We start from the raw sequence: 20,189 nt of genomic DNA, 5'->3' as shown, positions 1-20,189 counted from the left end.
GACCGCTCCAATTATGGATGAAGGGATACTATCTACTCCCACTGGTTGATGTGATTTATCCGACGGTCCTTCTGCATTTATAGAGCAGCAGATTGTAGCTGCTTATGAAGTGACAAATAGTGCTCAATGACATTGACTGACTTGTCTGATCAATTTAGCTCGTCTGAAAAGTAGCCGTGAATCGCTGTCCTCGTTGAATGACGGCACCAAGGGTCCCGGCTCAACTCCACCGACGTGAAACCTCAAATGCCATTAGAAAAACTATTAAACAGGACTCCTTTTAATCAAACAGCACGACAATTCCATGCAAAGGATGAAAAATAGAAACCTTTCCCACAGCTTTGCTTTGAAACGCACCTCGCTTAAAGAATGTTTTGCCTTCGAGACAATGTCAGGAGAACATTTTTATTATTTCATAAGTTCCTGAATATTTGATATATTTTGGTGGAGGAGTAAGATACCTGACAGAAGGGAAACAAGTCAAGTTTTCTTGCAAGAACCAACAAAGCATATTTTCTAGAAAAGTTGCCAACTGTCCCAATTTTATTGAGCCATAAGTCATTAGACTAATTTTAAAATTCAGAGCTCCTGGAATCTGGTGATGATGCAATCCAGCTTTTATATTAAAATCAAGAAGAAAAAGAATAAATTCCTGGTCTTGTGGCCAAAGAGCAACTTAAAAATGTGATTTTTGTGAATGCAGTACAACCAAAATCCAAAATAAAATTGGAAGCTAACTTACAACTGCTGAAGGGTGTTTGTGGATTCTGAGAAGTAAACTTAGGACTACAGGAGCCTGGCAGGACTTTTTCACACTTGGGTTTTGACAGCACAGGAATTTCTTAGAAGTCTGGCTCATTTTGATAGAGCTGTTGCGTTAATACCCTAATATTGGAAACTGTCAAACTCTCAGTGGCTGGAAGCCCTCCTGGCAGAGAGAGTTGTTAAACGGGAAGAGGTGGCAGAGCCAGGCTCCTGGGTGCCACAGAATTCCCACTGCTTCCCTGAGCCTCGGCACAGCCCTTCTAGTAACGCTGCAATTACATGATAAGGTGTCATTTGGCATAAGCAAAGGCCTCAAAATAATTCCTTTAAACAAACACTGAATTAAAAACCATTGAGAAACGGTTAACAATTGTATTTTATCTAGCATTAGATTAGTATTTTTATAAAGTCATCATGTCACCTCACACTTTATAAATAACACTTATGATATTTCTTATATGAAGCAGGCACAGGAGTTGCCTGTGAATGGTAATTCCATGTATAAATATATACAAACTTGTGAGGGAGTCTACACACACACATATCAATATATATATGGTCATAGCACGAATAAATCAATGTCTGCATGTGGGGGGTGCATCTGCACCGTTCATTATATATTACAATATTAAACTGTTATCCATGCACAAGTATATTTATGTATATATTTCAATTTATTAGAGCTAGGCAGGCCTTTACAGACTTAATAAAGAGCACCAGCATTATAAGCCAAGAACCATTTTTCCCTTTCCCTGTATTATTCAAATTTATTAAACAATATTTCACATTTGTTTGACACAATGTCAAACTCGGGACTCCTAAAGAACTGCTGCAGCTTTGGAACTGTTATGCTTTCTTGGACTTTAATCATTTTTGGCAAGGCTCCATTTCCTGTCAGAAAGTGAAACAGCTTAGGAATGTCATTTTCACGAAAGAAAACAGAGAGAATCCGAGAGGAAGTTCTCCTCCACTCCAGAGCCCCTAAGATACTCAAACACACTCACAGGAGGGCTGGAATACATCAAACATTAGCAGAGGGAAAAGGACACACTTTTCCCACATTAAAATACATGGATAAAGTTGAACTTTTGCTAAAAATAGTTCCCATGACTAATCCTATTAAGTTTTTAAAAAATTGGGCTGTATCTCCCTTGAAGTCAAATTGTTTTTTAACTTTAGAATGACATTAGAAAAAGACTCTAAAGTGCCTTTGCTTAAGTCAAAGTCCCTGGAAGATTATTTTTTCTTTTCTGCTTTTTTTTTTTTTTTTAAGTGAGATATGAAAAATGAGGACAGGAGCATGGATCACTCTTCTAAAAGGGCAATTTACCTATTGAAGAGGTGAGGAGGATCAGTCTCTCCCAGATCATCGCTGGTGATTTACTGTTTAAAAGAGGCTCCCTCTTTTAAAAGAGGTTCAAGGGAGCAGACACAGAGTAACCCTTCCCAGAGCCAGCTCAGTGCCTGTAGGAGCTGAGCACAGCCAAAGAGGCAGGGATGGAGAAAGCCCTGTAACAGTTTTGGGCAAGAATCACCTCTTTTCTTCAATCAGAAGGCTAGTTATGTAAAAACCACCTTGTCTGCTTGTTTTGATGGGGAAACAAGTAATGGCCAGATGGATTTTGAGAACACAACCCACACCCCAGCAGGAAAAACACTGCACCAGGAAAGTTAGCAGTTCCCACTGCATCCTGGCCACGTTGGCAGTAAATAGAACTAAGGACTTCTGACAGCCACCAGATCCCTGTACAATATATGAATCCTATTTGGAGCTCATCTGAGTGCTTTTCTAGCAGACCAAACACTTCCCAAGGTTTGCACCATCCTTGTTTGTCCTAACATCCCAGACAGAAATCCCAAGCTATGGTAATACCACGGTTGTTTCAGTGGGAAAGCAGAAGGAAGCTGGCTGCAAAGGAGGGTGAGAATCCATTCCTAAAGGAAAAGCCATTTGCAACAGGATGCCGAGATAAAAAGGATGTTTATCACATTCAAGGAATTTGACCTAAATCCAAACAACACTCATACAACAACAAGGAAAGGCAGGTAGGTTTATCCATCACATTTTCCCTGGAATTGGGTTAAACACCAAGTAGTGGGATTTAAGAAGCCTTGCAAATGTCTTAGCCCTGATTGCTTTATTTGCAATATGCATTTAAACCTGTGTGTTATGAAACCCAGTGGGGCACAGGCTGCCCTGGAGGCCAGATCAGCAAAGCCAAGCCTAGAGAACACCCCAAAACTGCGATCCACAGGATCCAAACACAGGAAGAGAGCACCCAAAAGCTGAGCAGAGTGTGACCTGCTCAAGGAAAAGACAAAATCCTAAAGAGAAAAAAAATATGACCTATACCTGTGCTTTGAACAAAGTGCACACTTCTATCTCAGTCACAAGAAAGATCAGGAATTGGTATTAATGAAATTAAAAGGATGTTGGAGAAGGAAAAATTAAATGAAAATAAATTAATAGCTCCCTTAGCAGTAAATTTGCACTTTTTGCAGTTTGCTGGGGTACTTTTTTTCTATGGATAGATAAGCACAAAGCACAAGGGGATGAGGAATAGAAGAGTCACAGGATCTGTCTGCTTCCATAAACCTTCACATCTCCCTGTCTGAATTCATTCTCCACCTACCTTCAGTTCAGCACTGAGCAAGGAGCAGACACAGCAGCATAAACCCCAGTCAGGTTTGTACAGGTAGAGGCACACAGGCATTCCCTTCGGGAAGGGAAAGAGCAGAGCAGGTTGTGGTGGAAAAACCACCCCTCCTTGCATGTACTTTTTCTCTCCATCCCTCAGGCAGCAGGGTCAGGTACGATGGGGTGGTCCCAGCATGTTCCCCACACACCAGGGGACTGTAAAAACTCTCAGCATCAGCCTACATCTGCTTGCCTTGAAGTTGTCCCCCCCACCCACACTTCCATAGCAGCTGAGTGAGGTCAATCCCCAAACACTTGTGAACACGTCGCTCCTTCCCAGCCCCCTGAAGCCCCTCTGGCAGCATTGTTTTCTTTTCTGCCCCCAGCTGAGCTTTCATGGTGCTCCCTGAGGTTCCTGTAAGGAATAACTCATTTCCCCAGCCCAAACCTGTGCAATAGGTACTTCTGCAATCTTCCTAAAGCAGCACTGCCAGTCATCCTGACAGCATTTTTTTCCTCAGACCAGCCTCACTGCTGAATCCCTAATTCCAACCCAGCACGTGACATTTGTTTGTTGTCAAAAGTATAACTTGGTGCTTGCACTTTCAATAATGTCTTGTAACAAGTTAGTCACCGAGGAACATTTCCAGTCATTTATTTTCCAGCACAGACTACAGGTTTCCATGGGTATATTCCACAAGAAAAAAAAAATTAAAAAATAATAAAAAAAAAAAAAAAATCCAATTTCATGTGTAGATTAAATACTTCAAAGTCTCAAACACTCAAGCCATCACTAACACATGCAATAATATAAACTGGAATGAATTTCCAGGATGTAGTAGGCTGAAACTCAGCTTTTGGAGCAGCAGGGTTGAAGTGCACTTTGACACCGGCCCTCCCCATCCCCTCTCCCCACACCAACTAAATCCTCCTTACCTCACCTTCTTCTCATGGCTGCCCCAGTCTCACAGCAGCTGGCAATCACCAATTAACACCAGAGCCCATGAACTTGTCCAAGCTACAGCTTAGCAGACACTTCTGACCCATCACCTAGTATCAGTTCATACTGCAAACCCATGAAGTCAACTCATTATATGTTCCTCCAAAAACGTCCCCATTCCTCAGCACCCAATCTTCACTCAAACTCATCTTTACCCTAATTGGATCCTTTATACTTCCCTGCATGTTAAGGCAAATGTAAAGTCATTTATGTTGGGAAAGCCCTCTAAGATTGAGCTGCCAGCCCATCACAGCCAAGCTCAGCGTGTCCCCAGGTCCCACATCTACAAGTCTTGAATCCCCCCAGTAATGGGGATTTAAACAGGCTCAGTGAAGGGTTATGTGATAAATCATTGCTAAAAGTTTTGTTTGTATTGTTGGACGAGTCTTCCATATGTACAGGGGGAAAGAATTCTGGACAGCAGAAGCTCTGGAGCTATATTCCTATTTTTCTGTACAGTTAAGATGCATGTAAAGCTTTACTGAACTTCCTGAATTTAATAAGAAAAAAAAAAAAAAACAACCAAAAACCTATCATGTTAATTAGCTGTTAAGCAACAATCACCATGCCCATTCTTCTTGATAAACTGTGTCACTTAAATCCCAGCTCTTTCCCACTCCCGTTGCTCTAGGTGCCTCTCAAACAGCAGCTCACACATTACACTTGGCCCTCCTCCCTTCTGTCCCAGCCTGGTACCTCCTCGAGGGTCTCACATGCAGCCATCCATTTATCTTCCCTTTTTATCTGCTTCCTGAGCCATTCAAAGGTGGGCAGAACTTATTGAGGCCTCCCCCTTTTACTCCCCCCACACCCAAATTTCCATTTATATCTGGATTTTTCCAAGACCAACACAACCTAATGGGCAGGAGAAGGCCTGAGCCCAGATTGTTTAACAATGCCTTGAGGGGCTTATTCACCAAAGTTCGACACTCTGACGAACAGCTTGCTGCAGCTCTAATGGTAAGGCATATAAAATGCATCATACATTAAATTTAATGTTGCCTCATTAGTCTTAATTAGATTCCTACATTACACCAGGATTATAGTTTCTTCGTGTTTATGTTTGCTCCTAAAATAAGCAAAGACACTAGACAACAGTTTGGTGTACTTTCTAACCATTGAATAAATATGCCCTGAATGGATACCTATGGATATTCTTAACCTTGAAGAAACTAGAAGGAAATTAGGAGGTATTACAAATGCCTTTCAGACAGAAAGACTGCTCAGAGTCAGTTACAAAGGAATCAATTGAAAAGAAAAAAATATAGCATGCAGATATTAGAAATTACCTTCTATTTTAAATGGTAGAGAGTGAAGGGAAAGGAAGGGACTGTTTGCTTCAAACAAGTGGTAGCTTTTCTATTTTTGTGGATGTTTTGATAGATTGCTCTTATACTAATTAATTTTGTCTTCTGGATTAGATTTTTCGCAGTTTATTTACTTTCAGTTGTAAAATCTGTTTCCAAGTGATGCCACTAATTCATCTCTGGAACTTGGTTCCAAACACCAGCAGAGCTCATCCCATGATTAGTCAAAATGACCTATACCAGGACCACAGATGTCAGAGGTGAACAGTTTTGTTTTTTTTAAAAAGGAGCATCCCACTTTTCATCCTGCAATTAATTTAACAAACAATTTAAAATTTAAAAAATTGGTTTCAGTCTCAAAGCTGGTTTACCAAACGTTGCCATTCTTAGTATTTTGGCTCAGACCTTGCCATGAGAGTTCAGCCTCTTAAAGCTATTTCTCACCTAGCACAAAGAGCAATTCATACAAGTCCATCTCTTTCTTTCTGACTCATTTGTCCAAGGCCCCACAGTAGAATAAAAGAAAGAGAAGTCAAGGAGAATTATTGCCAGTGAGTGTTCTGCTGATATTTTTAAGATTATTTCCTTTCATGTCCCATACCATTAATTTGATAAAATTTAATAAAATTTCATTTGAATTTGCATGTGGCCTGGTTTACTTGTTAATTAGAATTGGAATAATATTACTAAAAATACAGTGCAAATCTGTACATTTCATTTGCTTAAGGGTTTAATGGAAATTATTTTGTCCTGTTTGGATTTGCTCTTTTCAGAAATCCTTGCACAAAAGTGAGCATTTGAGGTTTCTTAATATTTCAGTTAGCCCTACCAGGTACGCTAAAATAACATTATTTCCTCTGAGATAAAACAAGCTGACTTAGGCTTTGAAAAATTGTTTCCTTGGCTCAGGAAATGAGGGAAAATGCTTAGGAAAATTTTCAAGAAGTATCTGTCTTTAAAAGTAGATCAAAGTCTAAATATTTGTTTCACAGACAATACTGAAACAATTATTTAAATGATGAAGAGTGCACATATGCTGACTTTGTTCAAACTCGAATTTAAACTTTTCATCCATCTACACTACAGTAGCACATTTTCCTTAGGAATGACATCTTGGGAAAGGCCTGTACAACACGAAAAGGAGAAGGTTTACATTTTCTAAAATCCCCTAATCCTGCCTTTTTGCAGTCTCTCCATAAATTGTTACCTTTTTCCTGAGGGGATAAAAAGCTCAGTGCAGTTCCTGGGGCAAACTGCAGCTACGGAACAGCTTAAATCCCAAACAAACCAACCAAAACCCCAGAAACACAGAAAACTCCCACTCTTTGTCATGAATTCAAAGAATAACAGAGTCTATCAGTAAATATGGATGAGGACCATATCAATGGGCTACGGATGGATTCACAGGAGGAAGGAGAACAGGATATACTACAGACACATCTTTAGCAGCTAATATCATGTATAATTATAACAAAGTGCTGAACACCTGAAAGAAATATGGGAGAGGAGGGGCGAAAAAAACAGTTACTGGATGATGATCTGTTATTTAGAAACTGATGCCTAGGAACATACACTCACTTTTATCTTAAAACCGCACAAAATGTTTCAGAGTGGGTAAGGTTTTGCAGAGTTGTTTCTTTTGCCAAAAAGCCCAAGAAAAATCAACTCTGTCTCTTGCGTGGGTTGGCTGCAAGGCAGGATGCAGCCAGGCAGGACACATGCACCTCCCTCCACCCTGGCTAATTCAACCTCCAGCAAAAAATAATAGATGTTTTAGGAAGACTGTGACTTTTTGTCTTTTTATTGCCTTGCTGCTGTGGCCTGCTGGCAGCAAGGACAGCCAGCCACGCTGGGCTTCACTGGGAAAGGCTCCCAGCATGGCTGGAGCTGGATCCATGGAGAAGGGGAGCGTGTGAACCCCAGGCACCCCATGCTGCAGACCAGACCTCCAGATGTTGGAAGAGCAGCGTCTCCCGCTTGGCGAAGGATGGAGGAGGCGACGAGGGTGGTGATCCTGCCGTCGGGAACTGCTCTGCTCTGCAGAGCTGGCAGGAGATGAGAGGTACACAAAGAGCTTCAGCAACTTCCTCCAGAGCAACAGGGAGCTGAGCAAAGGGCGGCTGCGCTGTAAATCACAGCTCCAAGGCTTCCACAGGTGAGGCACAGCTGGGCAGGGCTCTGCACACCGGGATGGAGCAGGCCGGATCTGGTCCAGCCCATCGCTGTGCTGGTTGGATCCAGGCTTTTCATGTTTCTGGCTCTGTGTGAGGGGGATCTATCACCCTCCTGTTGGATTTCTTTCGAGCCATAAAGAAAGCTCAGGGACAACACCCAGAAGTGGATTAATTCTTTTATTCTGCCTTCCCAAAGAAGGTTCGAGCGTTTCCGGGATCAGCCACGCTCCCCGCATGCACATGAGCTGTTCTGGCAGGGGCGCCTCAGCCCAATTTGGTTTGAGTGACAAAAGTTAATTTTATTGATGCACAGCCTTCTGTGATGCTAGGTAGGAGGTCCAACGATGCAAATCAAACTGCTTCTCCAGAAATATCCCAGTGATTGATAATGAGGCAGTGATGCAGATTTTTGACACTTTTGATCCTACCACAAGCAAACGCTAAATTTAGCCCCAAAGATTTAAAAAGCTAATGCCACGTTGCTTTAAAAGTGATCAGTGAAAGATATACATAGTTTAACAAAGTCCAATGTTATTCAATGAAGATTTATTCTTTTCAATGCCAAAACAAAGCTGTGATAAGCAAATCAGAAATAGGGGGAAAAATTAACTTGAAAGAAACCGAGGTACTGAAACCTGTCAAATATGTTATTCAAGTTTAATTTCTCTTCTAGTGGAAAGATTATATATTGTATTTTGATTTCCCTGCTGTATATCTACATATATATATGTCAACTGTTCTGCAAGGTGTATAAGGGACATATCCAGAAGCATTTGAACAAGGAGTATGACTGACATTTACAAGAAAAGCCTTTATTATATGTCTATATTTTGTTTCATTAATCATGCATGTTCATTAACCAATCATGGTAATTTATTATGCACTGTTTGAAGACATGTTGCATTACAATGGTGTCATTGTCACTTTGATCATCTAAAGATCTCACAGAATGACATTTCCAACCAGAGGACCTGGCTCCTCTGTACGTGCTGCATGAATATGTACTAGAGACTCAGAAGTGTTAAAAAAAAAGGAAAAACATCAACAACAAACCTGCAGTGCAACAGTGTTTGCAAGACACAGAAATTAATTATGTAGCTCAAAGATAACAACCCACAAATTAGGTAGAAATATTCAGGTGAAGTGATTTGCACATGATTTTAATAGCGGATAAGCACCAAAAGGAGATGGTGTTCATTTTGTCATGTAATATTTGATCATTAAGTGTTTTGCTAGGTTGTATCATGCTCGATCTACACAACAATCTGAAAAGCACGCTCTTTACAAAACAACCTAAAAATGTTCTCAAAAGTCTGGGCTTCAATCACTACCAGCTATTGCATGTATATAGCAAGAAAGTAAATACATGTTTACCAAAAGGTAGAGGCACCACTACCATAACACAACACTTCCTTTCTCCTCAGTCACTTCAAGAAATGTTGTGAACCTGAGCAATACATAGAGTCAGATTTTATGGAACTAAGGTTTACAACTTCTTCACTTCTCATTTCTGCCTTCTATTGCACCTTTCATAAACCTGCTGATTAATATCAAACAGTGAACAACTCTGACAAGCAGGATTACTAATCCAACATAACTGTTTATAGTATGAATGAAAAAAGTGCTCCATTTCCAGCCACTGCACTTAATAATAAATTCCTGTTGTACTTAAATGTTGAAGGGATTACATAACTGTCAAAGTTCCTTTAAATGTTAAGGGCAGTAATCATATTAAAGACATACTATACAGAAGTGAAAGCAAATGTCAGTTTAGCTATTATTGCCATATTTGCATGGAGTTTGGAAATACAGGGCCAGATTCCTAAAGCTGTCACGTTTGGGCTCGTTGTGGCTGAGCAAAGAGGAAAAGGAGCTGCAAACCCACCCTGCCAGTCGTGCTGCGGTCCTGTGCTATATAAGGGCCAGAAAAAAGAGCTTCACGTGCCCTAGCACAGCCACGGGGCTGTTCTGGATTCCACCAGCTGAAACAGGACCACCAGGACAATTGTGCCAGAGAGACGGAGGGGAATGCCATGCATTCCTCCTCCCTTGCTCCCTCTTCCGCTGCGCATACTTCATGCGAGGAAGCTGCTGGATTGGCTCAATACCAACCCAGGACGATTCTGAAGCACCCACTTAAGACATGCTTATGACAACTGCGACCCTCTTGGGTATCCCTAAGACAGAGAGAGCCAGGAATCTGGCACAAACAAGATCAAATATGCAGATGCTCTCCGTGCGGTCTTTAGATACTGTTCCTCTGACCTCTGCTATTGGCTTAAACACATTAAACACCCTGGAATCAATTAGTAACAAGCAACACTATGAATTGTTCAGAGACTATAAGGATAAATTAATTAAACTACTAAAAAATGAAATTTTAAAAAAACCCAAGAGCACAGCAATAAAACCCCCAGCAAGCAGACCTCCAAACCCAACGAAGACCTAGATCTCAGATTGCACTCTATATTTACCTCCTTCCCTGTACTGGAATCATTTTCAGGATTAAAACCTGAGCCTGGCGCCTCCCCACGCTACAATTATTGGCAAAGAAACAATTCTTTGACTGTCTTCCAGTGCTCTTTTAAAGGACTGGGGTTATTCACGCAGAGTCACACCCCACATCCAGCAAGACAAGAGGAATGCTTGCCCGTGGAAGTTATGTGCACGCAATGAAACCTTTGTTCCCAAGTTAGAAATGGGACCCCATTATTAGCATTCCTGATATTCATAGCACTGCTGGCGTTCCACAGCACCCAGCAGGGCCCAGCCAGCAGCCTCAAGGAAAAAAATGTCCAACCTTGAGTCTCATATCATCATGAAATCATTTAATTTCAGAAGAACTCACCTGCAGTGTTTGCTTTGAGAGAGAGGATTCCAGTCACAGTCTCACCCAAAAGATGAATGCCAGTGATGCCAGTTGGTGTTGATGTCTTGGAAGAGCATCAGTGACAAAATCCTTCCTCCAGTGCTCCCTGAGTGGTGTGCCCCACTCACCAGAAAGCTTTGCCTTATAATAAATAAAAAAATGAAAAAGCAAAGAGGAGCAATGTAATAAATTCAGTGCACACCCAGGCATAGTTACAACAAATTTGATACCTAAACATTAAGTATTGTCTGGTAACCTACTCAGTGGTGGGTGGAAAGCAGTCTCCCATGGCTCAAGAATCCCTGAGATGTTGAACATTTTCCTCTACAAACTCAAAAATTCAAAACATTTGCCAATAATACATGTGTAAGAATAGAGATGTCTCTGGATAGGGTCTAGAGGAGGTCAAATTGCTTTGAAACATCGTCTCTTTTTTTAGGATAGATATCACTATGGCAGTGATAAATATTTTGTGAAAAATCTAAATAAAGCAGGCTGGATGTTGCATACTTAGAACGGGTGTCACTAAAGTTGTTGTTTTTTTTTTTTATTCCCCCAAGTGAAATTTCTAGGAAGGATTTTGGCAACTTTGTCGGTGTGGAAATCACCATGGGAAGCGCATTGGCCCCAAGGCGTTTGACGACCTACGACGTGTTCCCTGTCACCACGTCTGTCCCCTCTTCATGTCAGCCTCTTCCTTTACAGGAATTTTGAGGTGGCAGAGGAATTGGTCATGCTCCTATTTCTCAGCATTCTTTTCTGAGAAAAACTATCAAAACAAACTGCTTTTTAAATTATTTTTTTTTAGTTAGTGACTCTTGTTTTAATCTCTGGTTTGGTGTTTGTCCCCAAATGGAGAAGGAGACCTTGTGGCTCAGCAGATGGTCACCTTAGGTGTTTTCCTGAGGGTTGGAAAGGTTCAAAGAGGGAACCCCACACTCCTTCACTGGATCCTGAGATCCCCCTGGCCCCTTGACATCTACCATCTAATGCCTGATGACAGGGCAATGGAGGCTGCATGTTTCAGCTGCATTTCTAACACTATCAAAGCCCCTTTTCCCTTGTAACTGAACTGTTCTAATTATGCACATTTCCCTTTGCTGTATTCCTCAAGGTCTTGTCTCACCAAATGATGTAACTCTTGATTACAGCTCTTGTATTCAGCTTGTACGACGAGGCTGAAATACTCCTGAACACCTTGATGACAAGTACATGGATTTGCCTGGCAAAACAATAACCACGCTAAAGCTCTTTTAACATCCTGGTTCCTTTGCTGAAAGCATCTGCCTATACTGTCAATTCATCCTGTGCCTCTTGGGTGCCTGACTTCAGCACAAGCATGCAAGTCCTATAAATGAATACATGCCGCTGGGGGTAGCACTTACAGAGGAGGAGGATCGTCTCATGAGTGATAAGGGTGACAGAAGTGCAAAGCAGAGCTGAGTGGATCTGGCACTCACGTTGAGAACAACACAGCATCCGTACGGGAAGATTTTCCCACAGAGTGACACGCAATAATTTATTCTAAGCCCTTCCAACTTGTGTGTGGTGGCTTTTTGGGTTTGTTTTTTATTTTATTTGGATTTTTTTTTCCTTCCCCTCCTCTGTGAAGCTTCTATCTTGTGAAGCTTTTCTCTAAGTAACTATTTAAGACACCACCTCTAAAATGAAATGCATAGTTTGAAGGAAAACTAACCCATCTGACCAAGTAAATAATTACTAGTCAACACTATCCCCACATAACTACATTTTACAGAAGAGTATCACTGAGAAACAAAGGGTAGGTTTTTATACTAAAATACAATGTTCTAAGGTAACACTTAAAAAAACCCCATTTTTAAGCAGTGGTTATAATTACACAGTTAAAATAAAAATATGCCTCACAAAGCTTTGAGCAGGAAATGTTGTTTTTTCAATGACAGCCCTGCACTGAGCATTTCAACTTCCTAAAGGTCAGAGCATGAAGGACTTCCAGATCCTCCAATGTTGTGCAGCACAGAGGAGCAGAAAAACTCTCATCCTGAGCCAGAAGGGTTTCCCAGCACATCCACTGTAATGTCTCCAACACCAGCCACCACCAGATGTTTCAGCAGATGCCAGAGCGGATGAAATTAAGGTGGCTGTGGGATACTCCTTGTCTTCTGGAGGAGATCAAACATCTTCTGACCACATATGACCTGGAACCAGATAGGTACAGGCACTGTGCCATCATTGCTGAGAAATATAAATTGCCATGGGACATCCTCCCATATACTGCTGCTCTGAACAAAACTTCTGCTGGAATAGGTAGAATCCACTAATCCAGGGTGTGAAGTCACAGTGCAAAAGTCTGAAGACTCCCTGCATACATAAAGACATCATTTTGTCTTTCCCATAATTTTTCTTATCTCTTCCTCCTAAGTTGTTCCCTGTTGCTTTTTAGCTGCATTGTTCAACAATTTGGTAAAAATAGCTATAAACTAAAAAAAAAACAAAAAAAACACATATTGCTACACTGATGAAGAAAGTCCACAGACTACAATTTACATATTTTACTGTACTAGCATTTAAAAACTTCCATTCCATTTAAATACAGACAGTCAAGCAAAGGCAATGAATAAACCTGTACCTTTCCTCTGGAAACTTTGCTAAGCCTCAAGCCTTTTCTCACATGTCCATGAGACGTGATCCTCCTGCCTCTTGCAGCCTGTTCTCCAGCTGTTGGTGGTTAGTGCAGAAGAGACAGGGAGTCCAATCCTGCTCTTCAAAACAGTTTTGCTTCACTCTCAGGCACCTTCTGCCTTCAACAGCCTGGGTAGAGACTGCTACTTAAACACATTTAGACTAAAACTACTCCCCCTCCCCCAAAAAAAAAGCATTGAAAGGAGGTAAGCACTAAGAATTAGTCAGTTCAGTTAGTCTTGATTTTCCTAGGCAGCAACCTCAAAATACAAGCACAGCCTTCAAAACAGGAGCTTGGTATGTCAACCAAAGGTCACAATTTTATTATTTTTAAACCAGCTAAGTGTCTTAAAATGTCCAAACGGAAAAGAAAGAGTTATGATACAGCAGTTTGAACTATTTGACAAATCTTAGATATGAAAATCCTTTAGAAGAAGGAAATCCAGAAGGTGAATGACCAGCTCTCACCTTGGTGTAGAGCAGTGGGAAAGGAGAGGAAGTTTTAAGGAAAGTGCTACAATATCCTCAATAATTGGTGGATTTGAAAAGTGAGATTATCAGAGATAACAGTCCACCACAGAGATCTGCTGTGGATTTAGCAGACAGATTCTCCAGGTGGTCATTCTCACAGCACCATAAAAATCACACACAAATTTATATATATATATATACAGATTTTTTAAAATTGCCATAATTAACAAATAGGAGGAAACACAAAAAAACTGGTTTGAGAAAAAACCTGTGAGGTGCTGAGCAGGTCTGTTCCACCAGATATCTGTGATGCTTGCAGGGCATAGCTGCAGGAGCACGTGAATCATTGCTCTGAACATATGCAGATCTTTGTGAGACTGTCTTAACAGATTTCTGTAATACATACATGATTTAAAAACACACTTTCATTTAAAAGTTCCGCTTTTGCAAGCACTTCAAAGCTTTGCAAATGTAGATTTATTTCTTTTAATAGTGCATATTAATAATATTGATATAATTATCACTATTCATATTTGAAGACTCACGAATACAAATTTTTCAAAGATTACTTGAAATTCAAAATGGGGAGTAAAGAGATCCATAATTTAGCGGGTAGAAGTGGGAGTCAAGTTTTCTGGAGCCTAGTTCTCCCAGTGTTTAAATATTGCAGAGAATCAATGCAAAGCTCTGAAATGAACTTTGGAAAAACTGTTCATTCCCTTTACTACACTTACCCAATACATAAACTCAATAGGCTAAAATTCATCTACTTTACAAAGATTTGGTGCAGCTTAGTACAGTGCTTTGAGATCTTGTGATGAAAGAGTGAACCCAAGTACAAAGTAATATAATAAAGATAGCACCATTAATTAGAATTATTAAAATTCATACACTAAAATCTATAATCTAAGCAGTAGGGACCAAGTTATTCATGGGTGTTTAAAATAAGGAAGAACATTAAGAATACTAATTCTGACAATTGAACCCAGCATACCAAAACTGTCCCTTTTGTTCTGTTTAGTCTTTGGGGAACAGATAGGTTCACACAGAAAGGAACAATAAGCTGCTGTGTCTATAGACTTTGATTTATTTTATAAGATGGTGAGTTAGAACTCAACAGCAAGTGCTAAAGTAAACTATTCTTTTCTGGAGAAACCAGCAGTGCAATGGGGTAAAAGACAATTTTTTATTTAATTTAAAAGGTGGAGAATAATACTCTAGCTGTCACAGGAGGTGGCTGATGAGGAGATGAAGCTGAGCAAGGAGATGGTTGGATGGGGCTCTGGGCAACCTGGTCTAGTGGAAGATGTTTCTGCCTATGACAGGGGGTGCAATGAGATGATCTTTAACCCAAACCATTCTGTGAACATACAGATGCCACTGAGGGCTGCAGTCCATTCACAATCCAGCTCCCTGTGCCTCGGTTTTCAGACTTCAACCCTTCTCTGTAATGCCCTCAAAGGACAAAACACTGAGGGCATCCACATGCAGTTTGCCTAAGCCACACCTTGGCTGGAGAGATGAAGAGCTGCCGTGATTGTGCCCCTCTGTGTCCCATCCTGCCATCTCCATCCAGCCAAACCTTGCTCTAGCAGACAAATGTACACATGCAAAGCTCTGCTTGGAGGCAGCAGGATTGTCCAGCAACACTGGCATTCAAAATAAGCTACAACAATGGCCACATCAGATCTGCTGCCAGCCTGGGGACTGTGACTAACTTGTGCATACATTTGCATAAGTTATATAAAAATGAATGTATAAAGTTATATTTATCTGTACTTGTATCTTCTTTGATATGAGTGGATGTTGCTTGTCCACCCACAGTAAAAACTTACAATATTGTAGGCTTATAAATACAGAGAGCAGGAGAGCAAATTACAACAGATTTCTCCTAGGTTACACTTCAGATGTTCTTCAGGGGACTGGAGTTGTGGACAGCAGTGAGGGCTTGTAGCACATCAAATAATTGGCCACCCATTTCCAGTGCTTGCGTTCCCACGGATAATGGAATTGGTGTGATAAATAACTTCATCTCTCCACCTTCCTTCCTCACTGCATCCAAGGCCCTTGCTCCAATCCCATCAGTTACAGTTCTCTGCCTGCCCTTCCTCTTGCCGTATCCCACCCCAAACTGGACATAAATGTGGGAAATCAGGGTCACAGCCAAATCCCACTGGAAGCTGGTGAGAGTTTTCTTGTTGACTTCAAAGGGAGCTGGAGCAGGTCCTCACTGCATGGCGAAGAAGATGCTCATCGACATTTATAAACATGGGGTTTTTTTTTTCATCTTTTTTTGCTGCCTAACTTCATAATCTCAATTTCCTGGACTGATGCCATGGATTGCTGTTCTGTAACTGATTTACAATAAACAGAAGAAAAACTCTGCAAACATATATTTTACTGCCAGTAAAAAACACTTCAAATTCCTTCTGTATTTTCAATGAAAAAAAAATTTACTAAAAAGATCTAGAGAAAATAAAGTATCTGGCTTAATCCCTAATTGAAGAAGAGTAGATTGTTATGGAGACACAAATTATATTGTACATAATGAATTTCATCAGAATACAAATATAACAATATTGCTTTTTTGCCTTTCAACTAGGGAACATCCTATTTTAAACTTGGGAACCATTTAGATTTCAGATTTCTCAAAGTATTTGCAAGGAGACTTGGAATTTCAAAGTAATTACAAGGGTATGTGAAGCTCAAATCCAGCTTAATGACAAAGGGGGAAGAGAAACCAAGAAATCTTAATTAGCCTAACCAGCGATAACTAGATTCAGTTTCTGGGTGAACAGTGTCAGATTAGTATAAGGAAGCAAAATACTCATTTAGGAAATATCGAGGTTTTGTGGGAAGGAGGAAAAAACAGGTCAGGAGAGCTCAAATTCAAGTTGTCATTACCCCTCTGAAACATCAGTGCTCAAATTGTCCGAGATAACAAAATGACTGAACTTTCCTCATTGATATCAGTTTATCATTAAATTTTCGCTTCAAAATCTGAACAGTAGATGCATGTAATATATTTAGTTTCAGGAGGAGAATTAGGAAGAAAAAGTCCCACTAAAATTACGATTCATCCCTACCTGCATTGTGTATACATCTACATTTACAGTCACAATTATCCAGGGAACACAATCCCGTAGGTAACTGCCTCAGCATACAGAGATACATTTGTAGTTGTTGTTATTTCCTGGCCATGCTCTGATCTCTGTAAACACAGGATTAATGAGTTTTCTTGAAACTTTCATTGTGTATCCAATTGAACAAGAACATCTTCTTTGGATAACACAATATAAATTGCCTAATTAAGACGCATGATCTGTGTAATAAACCCACATATATAAAACATGTGCAGCAAAGAGGTTTTTCAGTCCAAATGTGTCAATGGATTTTTATTTTTTTTATTTTCAATTCAAGAGAAAAAAGTATGCCACATGTAGACTAACAGTCTCCCAAATTTCCTTTTTCTTTTTTTCTTTCAATTACGAGAGCATTGTCCTTACACAAGTCTGAAACAGAGTTCCTCATGCTGGGAGATTTGCAATTTATTTTCAGATTTTAACCAAAAATGCATGATAGGTTCCAGTTTAAGAGTTGATATATAGCTATGATGTTTTAAATTTGTACAGCAGCACTATAGATCATTCTGTATCACCATCACAATTATTGTTGAATAAAAAATTAACATGTTATACATTAAATGTAACACATAAAATGCCAACAGCTTGAAGTTCCAAAGGAAGAATGTGATCCTTGAGTCCTTAAAATGGAGAACAACAGCAGCAGAGTGTTGCTGTCTCCCCAGAACACAGCAATGGGAAAACTATTAGGAAACAAAAAATATCCCCATCAAACTGAACATAAAAATACTCAGCTCTACAACTAACACAATAAAATGCCTGGCAAACTTTCTGGAATTAACTCAGGGGAGAAAAAAAAAATCCAAAAATGACAGTTTTTAAGAGCCATTGCAGATTTACAGTCCACCTGTTTCATTTACGAAAGAGAAAGATTTTGAAAAAAGTTAAATTTGTTCAGGCAAAAATAATAAGAATCAAATTCTGAAAGTCAGAAGCTTAAAGAAATTTAAGTGAGAAATATTTTCTATACTGAAAAAAATTTACAATAGAACAACATACTAAAATTTATTTTTTCCCAAGGAAGAATATACCTCAAGCTGAGTCTTTAGGAACTATTCAAGTTGAAGCATAGATTGGAAATATCACGATATTAGTGAAAAAAACACTACAGCCTATAGATCAAGGGGTCAGACCAGTCCCTTCTGACCTTTAAATATAAGAGCAGCATTTTATTTAGGGCTTCTACTCTTTGTATTCTGTTAGTCCTAAGAATTCCCATCACAATTAAGCTCTGCATCATGGAAGATCCTGAGCAAACAGACACATTTCATGAGCTGTCCCCAAGAGTTTACAGCCTTTAAGCTCAGTTTTGCAACTTGCAGTGAATGAAGTTCCACACAAACGGGGTCATTTTCCCAAATTCAATGATAACACAATACTGACTTTTATTATAATGGTATTTCTTTCATTTAGCCATCACAGTATTTGGGAGTTCGACTGCATTCCTTGCTAAGTGGCCTATTCTGTTTTGCTCATAGGAGACTCCAAATTGCCATTTAAAATTCCCAAGTTTATTAACTTTAACCTCCTGGTGCCAGCTATTTGAGATGACAAGCCAGAAGGCAGGAAGGGCACTGTGATGGAACACGACATGTACATGTTCCTGGAGAATACACTGGAGACTCCTCTCTTTCATCTGACCTCTCCGACACAGAAATGCTCATTACATTGCCCAGACAGATTATTTTCACATTTTAAGACCTCAAAAGTTTCCAAGTTACCCAGGGAAAGATTTACTCATTTATGCTCATTTTGGCCTGTCTGAGCTGATGGGGTGTCCTAACTTCAGTTATAGAGTCATTGACTGGTTTGGGTTGGAAGGGACCATTAAGGGTCAGATTGTTCCAACCCTCCTGCCATGGACAGGGACACCTTCACTATCCCAGGCTGCTCCAAGCTCTGTCCAACCTACCTTTGAACAATTCCAGGGATGGGGCAGTCACAGCTTCTCTGGAATCCTGTGGCAGGGCCTCACCACCCTCACAGAAAAGAATTTCTTCCTAATCTCTAAGCCTTCTCTCTGTCAGTGTGAAACCATTTCCCCTTATCATTTTCCTCCATCCTTTGTCCCCAGTCCCTCTCCAGTTCTCCTGGAGCCCCTCTGAGCTCTGGAAGGGTCTCTGTGCTCTCTCTGGAGCCTTCTCTTGTGCAGGTGAGCACCCCCAGCTCTCCCAGTCTGGGAGAAGGGCTCCAGCCCTGGGAGCAGCTCCGTGGCCTGCCCTGGACTCTCTCCAGCAGCTCCAGGATCTCTCACATAGGGGACCCCATAGCTGGTTTCAGTCCCCACCAGTTGGAACAGCCACACCTTCAAGGTCTCTGCTGTCCCATGGAGGTCTCATGGTGATGAATGTGCTTCTGGCTACTGGCCAGAAACTGCACACACCCTGTTTAAGCAGCACAGTTCATGTCCCCAGGATTGTTGTGTTTCTGCTCACCACAATAGTTACTAAAAGCTTGTGCTCCAGACTGGTGGGATTCAGTTTCAATTTTTAGCACACTATTTTCACTGCATCCTACACCCAGCCACAGCTTATCTATCATTTGATTCTGACAGATACATATTTTATATTTTGACAAGCTGCCCACTTGACTGCTTTCCTGTGACATCATCTTATCTCTGAATGTACCAACCTGTTAATAACTTCATTTTCTGGTTGAATTTTTCCAAATTAAATTAAGCAGGCGAAACATGTTAAGCTCACCAAGTCCTCTTAACACTTCTGCTGAAGGGCATCCTCTGATAGCTTGATTTTGAAAAGGGCAGCATACAACCTGTTCAGACAGGGATCTGGTCCAAAATATCAGGTTTCTGCAAGGTAGAAGATTTCCCCCTCAGCTAAGAAATATAAAAAAGGACAAAACACACAACTTATAAACAAAAATTAAACTTCTACCGTCTGATAAATGATATTTTAAAAATTGTAACATTATTTAATGGTACTTGAAGAAAATGCTTATGAGATAAAAAGGAGCAATAAAATCTGACAAACTAATTTTCAAGTTTTTTGTTGTAGATAGAGAGATGGAAGTTAAATATAGTTCAATGGTAGCATGAAATAATTTCCTCTCTATCTTATGACAATAAAAATCAGCAGAAACTTTTCCTTCATGTTAATTAAAATAATTTTAGGGAAAAAAAAATCTTCTTCCTCAATATACTA

The 20,189-nt window shown here is 40.3% G+C and overlaps 1 long non-coding RNA gene across 1 annotated transcript in view; it reads right to left on the bottom strand.

The window, feature by feature from the left end:
• Positions 1 to 17,408: 17,408 nt before the first annotated feature.
• Positions 17,409 to 20,189, bottom strand: part of LOC111932339 (uncharacterized) — a 105,401-nt gene continuing 102,620 nt past the window's right edge. Inside the window, exon 10 of the long non-coding RNA XR_015289212.1 lies at positions 17,409 to 19,837. This is a non-coding gene — a long non-coding RNA (uncharacterized LOC111932339). The remainder of the gene's footprint in view (positions 19,838 to 20,189) is intronic.

The sequence above is a fragment of the Cyanistes caeruleus genome, chromosome 7 (assembly GCF_971803275.1).
Source record: "Cyanistes caeruleus chromosome 7, bCyaCae1.hap1.1, whole genome shotgun sequence".
NCBI lineage: Eukaryota > Metazoa > Chordata > Aves > Passeriformes > Paridae > Cyanistes > Cyanistes caeruleus.
Note: the sequence above shows the minus strand (reverse complement) of the source record. Positions and strands in the feature narration are given on the sequence as shown.